The sequence below is a fragment of the Rhinichthys klamathensis genome, unplaced genomic scaffold (genome assembly GCF_029890125.1).
Source record: "Rhinichthys klamathensis goyatoka isolate OS25496 unplaced genomic scaffold, OSU_Roscu_1.1 h1tg000197l_1, whole genome shotgun sequence".
Classification (NCBI taxonomy): domain Eukaryota; kingdom Metazoa; phylum Chordata; class Actinopteri; order Cypriniformes; family Leuciscidae; genus Rhinichthys; species Rhinichthys klamathensis.
In genome coordinates, this window is record NW_026606723.1 from 210,957 (window position 1) to 223,841 (window position 12,885).

Consider the following 12,885-nt stretch of genomic DNA (forward strand, 5'->3'; position numbering starts at 1 on the left):
TCGTTTCCTCGCCACGGCCAAACCGTTCGAGATATCAAAAATCCCCTGGCAACTTTTCATCCTCAATGTCTTGACTTCATGCTGACCGAGTTTCGTGGCGATTGGTTGAATTCTCTAGGAGGAGTATATCGAATTCCAGGGGCATACGCTTCCAAACAAACCATAATAGCCGACTTCCTGTTGGGCTGGGGTAAAAAGTAAAAGTACAAAGGATATATGAATCGATGAGATCTATATGTGTACCGAGTTTCATATTATTACATTCAAGCGTGTTTGATTTATGGACCAAGTTTTCGGACCCCATTCCAGGGGGCGCTGTCGAGCCCCCCTGCCACGCCCGGGTACCAGCTTCAGCCCGGCCCTGATGGCCGCGGGTTCTGACCCGTGTGCAAAGTTTCAAGAGTTTTTGAGCATGTTAAGGGCCCCAAAAGTGCGCTGAGAGTCTCAAAAGTATCCAAAAAGAATATTAAAGTTTGATGCGTTGTCACGGCAACAGCATCTAAGATATCAACAATCCTTTCACAGGTCTACATCTGGCGTGTGTCTACATTATACACATCAAGTTTGAAGCAAATCGGGTAAAGCCTGTTTGATTTATGGACCAAGTTTTCGGACCCCGTTCCAGGGGGCGCTGTCGAGCCCCCCTGCCACGCCCGGGTACCAGCTTCAGCCCGGCCCTGATGGCCGCGGTTTCTGACCCGTGTGCAAAGTTTCAAGAGTTTTTGAGCATGTTAAGGGCCCCAAAAGTGCGCTAAGAATCTCAAAAGTATCCAAAAAGAATATTAAAGTTTGATGCGTTGTCACGGCAACAGCATCTAAGATATCAACAATCCTTTCACAGGTCTACATCTGGCTTGTGTCTACATTATACACATCAAGTTTGAAGCAAATAGGGTAAAGCGTGTTGGATATATGGACCAAATTGTCTGACCCGTTCAAGGGGGCGCTGTCGAGCCCCCCTGCCACGCCCGGGTACCAGCTTCAGCCTGGCCCTGATGGCCGCGGGTTTTGTCCCGTGTGCAAAGTTTCAAGAGTTTTCGAGCACGTTAAGAACCCCAAAAGTGCCCGAAAGCATAAAAAAGCATGAAAAAGCTTAAAAAAAGGAATATTAATGTTTGATGCATTGCCATGGCAACAGTATCTAAGATATCAATAATCCTTTCACAGGTCTACATCTGGCGTGTGTCTACATTATGCACATGAAGTTTGAAGCAAATCGGGTAAAAATAAGAGGGTGATTTAAAAGCATTTTGAAAGTGACACACTTCCTGCTGCCAGTTGGTGGCGCTATAACTTTGACTCACAATAGTCACATCCATGTGATCGGGCTCTTACAACGAACACACTGCTGAAGTTTCATCAAGATTAGTTAATGTATGCAGTAGTTATAACACACTTCCTGTTTCACGTTTCTCGCCATAATTTCGTTTACTCGCCACGGCCAAACCGTTCGAGATATCAAAAATCCCCTGGCAATTTTTCATCCTCAGTGTCTTGACTTCATGCTGACCGAGTTTCGTGCCGTGTGTTTGAATTCTCTAGGAGGAGTATTTCACATTCCATTGCATGTGTTTTCCAAACAACCCTTAATAGCCGACTTCCTGTTGGGCTGGGGTAAAAAGTAAGAGCATGAAGTATATATGAATCGATGAGATCTATATGTGTACTGAGTTTCATATTATTACATGCAAGCGTGTTTGATTTATGGACCAAGTGTTCAAACCCCGTTCCAGGGGGCGCTGTCGAGCCCCCCTGCCACGCCCGGGTACCAGCTTCAGCCCGGCCCTGATGGCCGCGGGTTCTGAGATGTGTGCAAAGTTTCAAGAGTTTTCGAGCACGTTAAGGCCCCCAAAAGTGCCCAAAAGGTAGTAAAATAATAATAATAAATATAGCTGCGAGCAGCGATTACGGGCCCAAGCCGGTGGCACCGCAACACCGGTGCCTTTAGTTACCTAAAGGCACCGGAGTGGCGGTGCCGCCGGCTTTGGCCCTTCATCGCTGCTCGCAGCTATATTTATATATATATATATATATATATATATATATATATATATATATATATAAACAAGCCGGTGGCACCGCCACCCCGGTGCCTTTATATATATATATATATATATATATATAAACAAGCCGGTGGCACCGCCACCCCGGTGCCTTTAGGGTTACTGTGCATGACGGGCAATATCGTAACTCCGCTTTGACCTTTGAGATGTGTGCTGTAAAGCTTGCATTGGTGTGGGCTCTGCAAAAGTGTGCATTGAGGGCACATATCAACCACAAAGTATGCGTGAGCAACCTTCTGAAACCTAAAATGAAAAATGAGACACCCTACGGTCTCATGGACTTAATGGACACATGAAATAAGTTATGAAAGTTAAATCAATTGTGCCAAGACAGAATATTACTTGCCTGATCTGATTAGAAAAAAAGTTTGTGTGTGTGTGTGTGTGTGTGTGTGTGTGTGTGTGTGTGTGTGTGTGTGTGTGTGTGTGTGTGTGTGTGTGTGTGTGTGTGTGTGTGTGTGTGTGTGTGTGTGTGTGTGAAACGTGATTGAACAATGTAGACATAAAAACATACTCCTTTTGTTCATACAGGACATTATTCAAACTGTAAAGTGTTTACTTATATTTGTGAACAATCGCAATAAAACACAACATTGTGCTTTTGTCAAACTGTAAACTACAACTGTCACCCAACCAAAATCTCTTTTTTATTTTATACAGAAATAAATAATCTATCATTCAGATGAGAATAAAGTTAGTGTTAGTTCAAATTTTAAGGAAAACTCTGAAATATAGCACATTCATTTAAAATTCATTCAGGTTCAATTACCAAACATACAAATCTTAATGTAATTTAAAGCAAACAATACATTTAAAATATATGGGTTGTATGCCTATTTTTTTTATATAAAAAGATATATATCCAAAAAGACAAGGCCTAAACAATACATTTAAAATATATGGGTTGTATGCCTATTTTTTTTATATAAAAAGATATATATCCAAAAAGACAAGGCCTAAACTTTAACAAGGGTTAAACAATCACTGTAACAGACACAATCATACACACACACACACACACACACACAGACACAGACACAGACACACACACAAGTCAAATCACTTACATTTTATATGCAATATTGACTTTTTTCTGTTTCAGCACCCGCTCATTAAGACGGTCGCCTGGCGACACCTAGTGACGGTTTAGTGTTATTTGATTATACACTCAAAATATTCCACAACAAATCCTTTAAATTTAATGATATTCAGAACAGAACACGAATAAAAAAATAACTATAATAAAGCCAAAACGAAATAATTTAAAACAAAAGTAAAAGTAAGTGGTGTTAGGCTCACGTAAATCTCTCTTTAGAATCTAAATGTTGCAACATTTGCGATGTATTTGGATGCTAAACTATTCTTTATTACAGGCTTTGTACTTCACTCACGTTCCAATATCGACGGAAAAAATCATCCTCTTCACTTGTGCAAAAATGTGCTTGGAAAAATCACAGTGGAGCGGTGCTTACTGTGAATGATACAAATTGTACTACTGACTATTTCAACATAGCAGTGTAATTTGTATATGTTAGGTTGAATGTTTTATTATTGTGTGTGTGTGTGTGTGTTTGTGTGTGTGTGTGTGTGTGTGTGTGTGTGTGTCAGTGTGTGTGTGGGGGTCTGGGTGGCTCAGCGCGATTGAACAGTGAAACATACTCCGTCATTTTCTTCATACAGGACATCATTCAAACGTCAAAGTGTTTACTTATATTTGTGTACACTCGCAATAAAACACAACATTGTGTTTTTGTTAAATAAATTAAAGTAATACGTCCCCCGAAATGGCGCTAATTTTAAAATGAAACTAAAATTCTCACGGCTGCACGGGCATTCATAACTCTGCGCGCCCACGGTGAGGGACGAGCAGAACAGAGCGAACGTTGTTTAGTTCATTCCTACTTCCATAGGAATTAATTGAAAAAGCTCACTCTACTCTGCACCATTATTAATGAATTGTGCAGACGTCCTTATTTTACTTTAGCTTTTTACCTGATTTTGAACACAAGAGGGCAGTATAACACTATGTATGATTTGGGAAAAAATTTTTTTTGACTAAACAACCATTCTGGCTGTTTTTAAACTTAAACATTATTCTCTAATTGCTCTCACCATGCCCGTTTCTGAAACTCTGCACATGTCTACTGTCTAATAAATGTGATGTGTCTGTCGGGTTTCATGCAATTTCAAGTATGTTAAGAGTCTCAAAAGCATCAACAAAGAATAATAAAGTTTGATGCGTTGCCACGGCAACAGTATCTAAGATATCAATAATCCTTTCTCAGGTCTACATCTGCCGTGTGTCTACATTATACACATAAAGTTTGAAGCAAATTGGGTAAAAATAAGAGGGTGATTTCAAAGCCTTTAGGAAGTGACACACTTCCTGCTGCCAGTTGGTGGCCCTATAACTTTGACTCACAATAGTCACATCCATGTGATCGGACTCTTACAGCGAACACACTGCTGAAGTTTCATCAAGATCAGTTAATGTATGCAGAAGTTATAACACACTTCCTGTTTCCTTTATTCGCCATAAATTCGTTTCCTCGCCACGGCCAAACCGTTCGAGATATCAAAAATCCCCTGGCAACTTTTCATCCTCAATGTCTTGACTTCATGCTGACCGAGTTTCGTGGCGATTGGTTGAATTCTCTAGGAGGAGTATATCGAATTCCAGGGGCATACGCTTCCAAACAAACCATAATAGCCGACTTCCTGTTGGGCTGGGGTAAAAAGTAAAAGTACAAAGGATATATGAATCGATGAGATCTATATGTGTACCGAGTTTCATATTATTACATTCAAGCGTGTTTGATTTATGGACCAAGTTTTCGGACCCCGTTCCAGGGGGCGCTGTCGAGCCCCCTTGCCACGCCCGGGTACCAGCTTCAGCCCGGCCCTGATGGCCACGGGTTCTGACCCGTGTGCAAAGTTTCAAGAGTTTTTGAGCACGTTAAGGGCCCCCAAAGTGCGCTGAGAGTCTCAAAAGTATCCAAAAAGAATATTAAAGTTTGATGCGTTGTCACGGCAACAGCATCTAAGATATCAACAATCCTTTCACAGGTCTAAATCTGGCGTGTGTCTACATTATACACATCAAGTTTGAAGCAAATCGGGTAAAGCCTGTTTGATTTATGGACCAAGTTTTAGGACCCCATTCCAGGGGGCGCTGTCGAGCCCCCCTGCCACGCCCGGGTACCAGCTTCAGCCCGGCCCTGATGGCCGCGGTTTCTGACCCGTGTGCAAAGTTTCAAGAGTTTTTGAGCATGTTAAGGGCCCCAAAAGTGCGCTAAGAATCTCAAAAGTATCCAAAAAGAATATTAAAGTTTGATGCGTTGTCACGGCAACAGCATCTAAGATATCAACAATCCTTTCACAGGTCTACATCTGGCTTGTGTCTACATTATACACATCAAGTTTGAAGCAAATAGGGTAAAGCGTGTTGGATATATGGACCAAATTGTCTGACCCGTTCAAGGGGGCGCTGTCGAGCCCCCCTGCCACGCCCGGGTACCAGCTTCAGCCTGGCCCTGATGGCCGCGGGTTTTGTCCTGTGTGCAAAGTTTCAAGAGTTTTCGAGCACGTTAAGAACCCCAAAAGTGCCCGAAAGCATAAAAAAGCATGAAAAAGCTTAAAAAAAGGAATATTAATGTTTGATGCATTGCCATGGCAACAGTATCTAAGATATCAATAATCCTTTCACAGGTCTACATCTGGCGTGTGTCTACATTATGCACATGAAGTTTGAAGCAAATCGGGTAAAAATAAGAGGGTGATTTAAAAGCATTTTGAAAGTGACACACTTCCTGCTGCCAGTTGGTGGCGCTATAACTTTGACTCACAATAGTCACATCCATGTGATCGGGCTCTTACAACGAACACACTGCTGAAGTTTCATCGAGATTAGTTAATGTATGCAGTAGTTATAACACACTTCCTGTTTCACGTTTCTCGCCATAATTTCGTTTACTCGCCACGGCCAAACCGTTCGAGATATCAAAAATCCCCTGGCAATTTTTCATCCTCAATGTCTTGACTTCATGCTGACCGAGTTTCGTGCCGTGTGTTTGAATTCCCTAGGAGGAGTATTTCACATTCCATTGCATGTGTTTTCCAAACAACCCTTAATAGCCGACTTCCTGTTGGGCTGGGGTAAAAAGTAAGAGCATGAAGTATATATGAACCGATGAGATCTATATGTGTACTGAGTTTCATATTATTACATGCAAGCGTGTTTGATTTATGGACCAAGTGTTCAAACCCCGTTCCAGGGGGCGCTGTCGAGCCCCCCTGCCACGCCCGGGTACCAGCTTCAGCCCGGCCCTGATGGCCGCGGGTTCTGAGATGTGTGCAAAGTTTCAAGAGTTTTCGAGCACGTTAAGGCCCCCAAAAGTGCCCAAAAGGTAGTAAAATAATAATAATAATAATAAATAATAATCCTTAGGAAAACAATAGGGCCTTCGCCTTTTCAAGGCTTGGGCCCTAATAAATAATAATCCTTAGGAAAACAATAGGGGCCTTCGCCTTTTCAAGGCTTGGGCCCTAATAATAATCCTTAGGAAAACAATAGGGCCTTCGCCTTTTCAAGGCTTGGGCCCTAATAATCCTTAGGAAAACAATAGGGGCCTTCGCCTTTTCAAGGCTTGGGCCCTAATAATCCTTAGGAAAACAATAGGGGCCTTCGCCTTTTCAAGGCTTGGGCCCTAATAATCCTTAGGAAAACAATAGGGGCCTTCGCCTTTTCAAGGCTTGGGCCCTAATAATAAATATAGCTGCGAGCAGCGATTACGGGCCCAAGCCGGTGGCACCGCAACCCCGGTGCCTTTAGTTACCTAAAGGCACCAGGGTGGCGGTGCCGCCGGCTTGGGCCCTTCATCGCTGCTCGCAGCTATATTTATATATATATATATATATATTTATATATATATATATATTTATATATATATATATAAAGCCGGTGGCACCGCCACCCTGGTGCCTTTAGGGTTATTGTGCACGACGTGACACAAAATATCTGCTTGCTATCTGCCGAACGGCTCTGGTAGTTTCGCTTCAGCACTGATGATGTTGTAGAAATAGTGCGCTCTGGTTGGTCTGGATTATTCGGGATTTTTTATTTTATACAGAAATAAATTCTTTATAATTCAGATGAGAATAAAGTTAGTGTTGATTAAAATGAAGGAAAACAAATATATTGATCTGAAATATAGCACATTAATTTAACATTTATTTAGGTTCAATTACCAAACATACAATCTTAATTTAATTTAAAGCAAACAATACATTTAAAATATATGGGTTGTATGCACATTTTTTTTAATAAAAAAAATATATATCCAAAAAGACAAGGCCTTAAAGGGTTAAACTCTTGTCACTGTAACAGACACATCTCTCTCTCTCTCTCACACACACACACACACACACACGTCAAGTCACTTACATTTTTAGATGCAATATTGAATAAGCAGAAAAATCGGATTTTCTGCTCTGAAAATATAAATAAGCAAAAAAATTAAATAAGCACTTTGAATATTCTAAACAGAATAAGCACTAGTCGCTAATGAATAAGTACTAGTACTTAATGGAATAGATACTAGTATCTAAAAAATAAGTACTAGTAGCATGAAAATAGAGACTAGTAGGTTAAAATGATTAAATGTTAAAACGGCTTGCCATATTGGCTCAGAGAGAGAGAAAGAGAAAATGACCTTTTAGATACTAGTACCTATTAATAGATACTAGTATTTATTCAATAAATACTAGTACTAAGTCATTAGATACTAGTACCTATTAAATAGATACCAGTACTTATTCATTAGCTACTAATACGTATTCAAAAGAATATCTAAAGAATAAGCACTAGTATCTAAAGAATAGGCACTAGTACTAAAGAATAAGCACTAGTCGCTAATGAATAAGTACCAGTACTTAATGGAATAGATACTAGTATCTAAAAATAAGTACTAGTAGCATGAAAATAGAGACTAGTAGGTTAAAATGATTAAATGTTAAAGCGGCTTGCCATATTGGCTCAGAGAGAGAGAGAGAGAGAAAATGACCCTATTCAAACCACAATATCTGACTTTCTGAGGGTCGGAGCTAATTACTTTAAATTAGAAAGTTGTTTGGCTTGAGGAGAAGAATATACACGCTGAGTTTTGTAACTGTAGATAAAACTAACCCCCCCACTTTTGTCAAAAGCATTTAGAAAGTGACACACTTCCTGCTGCCAGTTGGTGGCGCTATAACTTTGACTCACAATAGTCACATCCATGTGATCGGCCTCTTACAGCGAACATACTGTTGAAGTTTCATCAAGATCAGTTAATGTATGCAGAAGTTATAACACACTTCCTGTTTCCATTATTCGCCATAAATTCGTTTCCTCGCCACGGCCAAACCGTTCGAGATATGAAAAATCCCCTGGCAATTTTTCATCCTCAATGTCTTGACATCATGCTGACCGAGTTTCCTTGCGATTGGTTGAATTCTCTAGGAGGAGTATATCGAATTCCAGGGGCATACGCTTCCAAACAAACCATAATAGCCGACTTCCTGTTGGGCTGGGGTAAAAAGTAAAAGTACAAAGGATATATGAACCGATGAGATCTATATGTGTACCGAGTTTCATATTATTACATGGAAGCGTGTTTGATTTATGGACCAAGTTTTCGGACCCCGTTCCAGGGGGCGCTGTCGAGCCCCCCTGCCACGCCCGGGTACCAGCTTCAGCCCGGCCCTGATGGCCACGGGTTCTGACCAGTGTGCAAAGTTTCAAGAGTTTTCGTGCACGTTAAGAGCCCCAAAAGTGCCCGAATAGTCGATAAAATAATAATAATAATAATAATAATCCTAAGGAAAACAATAGGGCCTTCGCCTTTTCAAGGCTTGGGCCCTAATAATAATAAATAATAATCCTTAGGAAAACAATAGGGCCTTCGCCTTTTCAAGGCTTGGGCCCTAATAATAAAGAATAATCCTTAGGAAAACAATAGGGCCTTCGCCTTTTCAAGGCTTGGGCCCTAATAATAATAAATAATAATCCTTAGGAAAACAATAGGGCCTTCGCCTTTTCAAGGCTTGGGCCCTAATAAATAATAATCCTTAGGAAAACAATAGGGCCTTCGCCTTTTCAAGGCTTGGGCCCTAATAATAAAATATAGCTGCGAGCAGCGATTACGGGCCCAAGCCGGTGGCACCGCAACCCCGGTGCCTTTAGTTACCTAAAGGCACCGGAGTGGCGGTGCCGCCAGCTTTGGCCCTTCATCGCTGCTCGCAGCTATATTCATATATATATATATATATATATATATATATATATATAAACAAGCCGGTGGCACCGCCACCCCGGTGCCTTTATATATATATATAAATGTCTACATTGTTCAATCACGCCTCACACACACACACACACCTTTGCAGAGCCCACACCAATGCAAGCTCTATAGCACACATCTTCTCAAAGGTCAAAGCGGAGTTACGATATTGCCCGTCATGCACAGTAACCCTAAAGGCACCGGGGTGGCGGTGCCACCGGCTTGTTTATATATATATATCGTATTATTCTAACTTGTAAAAAACTATTAACTTTTGTTAATATTCAACCATTTCACAACTAACTTTTTTCCATAGATCAAACACAACATAATTATATGGTGGACTGAAACAAAAATTATTAATTAAATAAAATTATTGTTTTCCTCTGAAATAGCAAAAGCATCACACACTAGCTGTACCTGCTCTAAATAAAAAATAGTAATTCAATAAAAATACAAAATCGAACTAAATAAAATAAATTATTACAAAAACAAAATCAAACCAAAGAAAATATATCTTCGAAAAAAAAAGCGAGTGTCATGAGGAAAGGCGCCTCAGGAATCGTCAGGATTAACTCCATGTGTAAGGAATTTTGATTGATTTTATTTGTCACTTGAAAATTATTGTTAAATGTGTGCCTGCATAACTTTAATAAGATTTATTTTCTTTGATTTGATTTTGTTTTATATAATTTATTTATTTCGATTTTGTATTTTTATTTAAATACTATTATTTATTTAGAGCAGGTACAGCTAAGTGTGCGATGCTTTTGCTATTTCAGAGGGAAAAAAACACATTTTATTTCAAAAAGGCTTTTCAATTAAATAAAATGTTCAAGCTTTGTTTTCGTTTTATAATTTTGTTTGTTTTAAGCTTTGTTTAATTTATATTGTTAATCATCTGACACAAAACAAATGCATAAAGTATCATTTTAACTTTTAAAAAACTATTAACATTTGTTAATAGTACATTGCCTGTCTTTTGTTAATAGGACAAAACATAGTTATTATATTTTATAATATTTTATAAATATATAAAATAAACATTTGTAATGAAATCGTTCAAAAAAATGATATTAGTTTACATAATGATAATGATATTATGTTTAAAAGTATCATTCTTTCAAACGATTGTTAATTAACTCATATTTGAAACATAAGCTATATATATATATATATACACACATATATACACACAAAAATAACATTTGAAGCGTGTTTGCTTACTAAATTGTGAGCAGAACGAAAGTTGCAGCAAATATCAGCAACAGGAGTCAAATTTCATTAATCACGAGAGTGAAGAGCTGACTGAAAAGATGATGACGGAATAGGCTATTTTATGTAAAAGCGCCTATTTAAGCGAATCTATCATTGTACTCTTTTGTTGTTGTGTTTTCCGTGAAAAATAATAGACTATTGAACTCACAATTCAAGCAATTGGCCCCCGATATTGCACTAATTTTAAAGTGACACTAAAAAGTATGCGGCTGCAGTGGCATTCATTACGGTGCGCGTCCATGGCGACGAGCGAGCAAAACAGAGCGAACGTTTTTTCATTTCTACTTCCATAGAAATTCATTCGAGCGCACTGTGAGCGCCACCACTATAAATGTCCTTACTTTACTTTCACTTTTAACTTAGCGATATAAAAGCCCCCGGTGTTACACGTCAAATAACCGGTGAGAAAAAATTCTCGGAGTCACATAGCAGCTACCTATATTTAAATACAACAGGCCTACCTGATTTTGAACACAAGAGGGCAGTATAGCCCTATGTATTTGATATATTTATTTTTTAACTGAATAGTGCATCCTGGCTGTTTTTAAACTTGTACATTATTCTTAAATTGAAAACAAGAATAAAATGGGTTTAGTTCTGATATTTGTATAATTTTATCTAGAAATAAATGGTGTATAATTAAATTTTTAGAAGATATGAGGCTTTTAGTGTTTATTTTTTTTTTACATGACTTTAATCCCTCGCCATAGCAAAACAATTAGAGATATTCAATAGATATTCACAATTATGCTTCTTTAATGTATTTTCATCATGTTGAAAAAGTTTGGTGGGAATAAAATAAACCACTTAAGAGGAGTGGGTAAAAATGTAGAGCCTGGTTTTGCAAAACATCCACATTAAGACCAAAATAGCCCACTTCCTGTTGGGCTGGCTTAAAGTTGTTTGGCCCGATGAGATCTATATGTGTACAGAGTTTCATAATATTACATGCAAGTGTGTTTGATTTATGGACCAAATTTTCTGACCAAGTTAATTTAATTAATAAACTAATTATATAAAACTATTTTCAATGCACTACAATTCAACTGGTTATATGCCTTTACTTATTAATACAACTTATGTAAAAAATACAAGGCGTAAGACATTTTTTTTTCTTTTTTAATGCAGGCCAAACCACACAGCAGTCAAATGGTTAATCTAGCCCCCCTCCCCCTCCCCACACTCACAGACACACACACACACACATAGACGTAGGCTCAGAGAGAGAGAGACATAAAATGACAATTTTCAAACCAAAATATCTGACTTCCTGTTGGTTGGAGCTATTGAGTGTAAATTAGAAAGTTGTCTAGCTGGAGGAGAACAATACACATACCGATTTTTATTACTGTAGATAAAATCAATCCCCCCACTTTTGACAAAAGGTGGCGCTACTGAGCCCCTCACCACGCCCGTTTCTGAAACTCTGCACATGTCTACTGTCTAATAAATGTGATGTGTCTGTCGGGTTTCATGCAATTTCAAGTATGTTAAGAGTCTCAAAAGCATCAACAAAGAATAATAAAGTTTGATGCGTTGCCACGGCAACAGTATCTAAGATATCAATAATCCTTTCTCAGGTCTACATCTGCCGTGTGTCTACATTATACACATAAAGTTTGAAGCAAATTGGGTAAAAATAAGAGGGTGATTTCAAAGCCTTTAGGAAGTGACACACTTCCTGCTGCCAGTTGGTGGCGCTATAACTTTGACTCACAATAGTCACATCCATGTGATCGGACTCTTACAGCGAACACACTGCTGAAGTTTCATCAAGATCAGTTAATGTATGCAGAAGTTATAACACACTTCCTGTTTCCTTTATTCGCCATAAATTCGTTTCCTCGCCACGGCCAAACCGTTCGAGATATCAAAAATCCCCTGGCAACTTTTCATCCTCAATGTCTTGACTTCATGCTGACCGAGTTTCGTGGCGATTGGTTGAATTCTCTAGGAGGAGTATATCGAATTCCAGGGGCATACGCTTCCAAACAAACCATAATAGCCGACTTCCTGTTGGGCTGGGGTAAAAAGTAAAAGTACAAAGGATATATGAATCGATGAGATCTATATGTGTACCGAGTTTCATATTATTACATTCAAGCGTGTTTGATTTATGGACCAAGTTTTCGGACCCCATTCCAGGGGGCGCTGTCGAGCCCCCCTGCCACGCCCAGGTACCAGCTTCAGCCCGGCCCTGATGGCCGCGGGTTCTGACCCGTGTG